This window comes from Taeniopygia guttata, chromosome 5 (assembly GCF_048771995.1).
Source record: "Taeniopygia guttata chromosome 5, bTaeGut7.mat, whole genome shotgun sequence".
In the NCBI taxonomy this organism is placed as follows: domain Eukaryota; kingdom Metazoa; phylum Chordata; class Aves; order Passeriformes; family Estrildidae; genus Taeniopygia; species Taeniopygia guttata.
Window position 1 is genome coordinate 57,485,851 of NC_133030.1, and position 3,406 is coordinate 57,489,256.

Consider the following 3,406-nt stretch of genomic DNA (forward strand, 5'->3'; position numbering starts at 1 on the left):
TGGACAGCACAGCACACAGACAACACACTGCTTTTAGAGTCATTTTGGAATCATGGAATCAATAAGGTTGGAAAACAACTTGAATATCACCAAGTCCAACTGTTATGAAGCTGGATGTCTCCCTACAGAGCAAAGGAGACTATTGCTGCGCTCACCATGCCAGAGCCCTCCTGGGCATGAGCCCCCAGACCCCTGCTCCACATCCAGTCTGGTGGCAGTGCAGTTGGGTCCCTGCCTCTAGGTTTCCTGAGTTATTTCAGGGCCAGTGAGGATATTTTCTGTTATAGATGGATAATGAGATAATCCATCTATAACATTTCCTTTATTATATGATACTGATTTACAGGATATCCTGCGGGAATATATTTACTTTTTTTAAGTGAAGATGTTTTCCTTTGTGATGTAACACAGATTTATAAGAGATTCTTCTGGAATATATTTACCATTTTGACCCAGGAGGAAAAAAAAAAAAAAAAGCTAACAGTATTAGTGATATGGTCTACAAACAACTATTGTAACAATTAAAAAAAAAAAAAAAACTACAAACAAAACTTGAAAAGATGTACAAGTTTCATCTCAAAAGTTTTCCTTTTTTTTGCTTGAACTTGAGGTTTGATGGAAGGCAGAAATTAACAACCACTTCAGAAGAGAACAAGAGCATTCAGCCAAAACCCTTGAGATTTTTCATTGAAGATTTCAGCACTCTTGTTTTGGGGGTTCATTGTTTCTATGTTGATGAAAAATCTGTGCAAGAATGCTTTCCCCAGTGGGTTTTGAAAATTAAAATTAGAAGTTCCTGCTTCTCTTATTGCAGTTTTTGGTTTTTTTTTTCTCCTATGAGCCCTTCTCACCTAGGTTTACTATTTTTATATTGAGTCCCAGCTGCTAACTAAGCCTTGGCTTAGTGCTCTTACTGCAATGATGAGGCATTTCCATTTCTGATTTCTAGCATATGTTGCACTTAATAAAACACTGCCCTTGTGCACCAGTTACCCTGGAATAATGGCTGTGCCAGCAATAGAGCAGGGGTATATTCCTTTGAGAACAACCAGGGCATGAAACCTGTGCCAATATGCAGATGTCACACAATTAATAGAACAATGATAGATCCTTGGACTGTACAGAGAGGTATTTTTGTAATGTATACAGAAATATGTTTGATACTGCAATGAAAGCTTCTTTTTTTAGATTTCTCTTAAATGAACTTGGAAAAAAAATATCTGCAAAAGAGCCAAGAGATAATGACGAAAACCTGAACAAATAATTCTGGGAATGAGGCATCCACAGCCTGAGCTGATTATTTTTTGTTTCTTAGGTCTGTAGCCTGGACTAGATGATTGCAAAGACCAAGCTCTTGTGCAGGATTTATGGGACTTTATCCTTTTCAAAGAGGAAGAGACATTGTACTGCAAGATCTGCCTTTTGCAAGGTTTTTTTACAACTCCTGCTTTGGGAAACCAGAGCAGAGCATCTGAAAAGAGGAAATAAGCAATGGATTTGAAAACCACTATTGAACACAATTAGCAAAGATTATTTGCTGATGGCTGGTACTTTGCATGATGCTGTGAGCAGTGTCACAGGAGGTTTTCTAATGGCTGTGTTGTGCAAGATGCTGAGTTTCCTTCACTCCTGGAGATTACAGGTGAGGCCACACCAGTCTCACCAGTCACCTGACTGAGTTCTGCACCAGTCAGGCTTTGTGACTCATATCCATTTTTGCTTTATTCTAGGAAAGATTTAGCTGAGCCAACATCTTCAGGGCCACAAGGTGAAGTTTTCAGCTGCAGCTGAAGCAGAGCATCTCCTTACCCTGGGACCTGGCCCAGGCAGCCTTTGGGAAGGTGCAAACTGGAATTTCTGGGTGGTTTGGCTAAATCTGCACACCAGACCTAGCAAGCAAAACCCACCTCAAAGCCCAGCTTTTGGCTGGTGTAGAAGCTTTTGAGACCACTGCTTATCTCCCATCCACACAGAGCAGCAGAGGGAAACACAGGGCTGGGAGCACTTGCTGAAGGAGCAGCTTTCCCTGCTGCAGGGGTATTTGTTTCTGCTTCCAACTAAGTCAGAAGTCAAAAAGAAATTCTATCCAGGAGATAAACAGTGCATTACATAAGACTTAATAAAAAGTAAATTGTCAACAGATTTATTGCATTTAGAAAAAAGCTTTTCAGTCTGTTGGCATAAAATAAGTACTAGATTTTAAGAGGCTAGTGAGAATGAATGAAGCAGTATATTTGGAGTTCCATGTCCTGAGGCTTTCTGTGCAGGGACCTGTCAAGCTTCTGGAGCAGAAATGTTTCAAAATGTTTTTTTAAAGTCATAAAATTGTGTAAGATATAACTCAGAAACATCAGGTCTTGATCAATTTTGCTTGTATGTGTAGTATTAAAACAAAACAATAAAATCAAATTTAATATTCCACAGCGAATTCTGATCACTGGTTGTTTGTTTTCCTCTCCAGGCTGGACAAAAAGCTGAAATATCAAAGTACCTTTCAGAACTTTAGTTCAAAGATTATTTAAACTATGAAAGATCTTATTTTCGTATTGTTAGAAACAGCTTGATTCAAGGCTGCTTGGCACAACTGCATCAGCTTATGGCCCTGATGCCTACTACAAGTGGATGTTTGTGAGTTCATTGCTCTTATCCTTTCTGTGGGTTGGGCTTCATACCAAGCATATATAGGAACAAAACCCAGCCAAAGCAGAAAGACCAGTAAAGAAGCCAAGTCTGTGCTGTGGGCAGTGATTTTAGGATACACAGAGACCCAATCTAATAATGTTCAAATCAAGAAACTTCAGTTCAACAAAATAAATATTTTTATTTGGATAAAAAAATATATACCATTTTAGGGTTTTTTTTCCCCTCATGGATTTTTTTTTTTTTTAGAAGCTCTGTGTCCAACCAAAACCAAAATGCAGAAGATTTTACCATTTGTTATGGATAGGAATATTGCATTTAATCTAAGGATCGCTTAAAAACCCAGCATTGTATGAACTGATAATCTCAATTCTTTGTCCTTTAAGCTGATACTTTCCAGTAAATCACACAAAAGTCTCAACAGGCAGGAAAGACAATGACTCTTGATTGGAAAGAGAAGGAAGCCAGTCAGTAAATTCGGATCCCAATTAGCCCCAGCTTTAAGCCAAGCAAACTCCCCAGTTTAATGGTTCACAGGGGAACACATCTATACAGTAAAAGCTACCAGCCAAAAAATTCCATTGCCTTCCCCCAGACTCCCCTACTCCCACAGGTCCTTCAGACAAAAGTCTATTTCCCTCCTTAGTTGTTAAATATATTTTTAGAGCTCTTCAAATACGGAAGGCAGAAAAGGAAATAAAAAAACAATAGAATTTGACACAAAAGCACCCTTCTCATTAGGACTTTTTAAATAGCATTAGAGCTC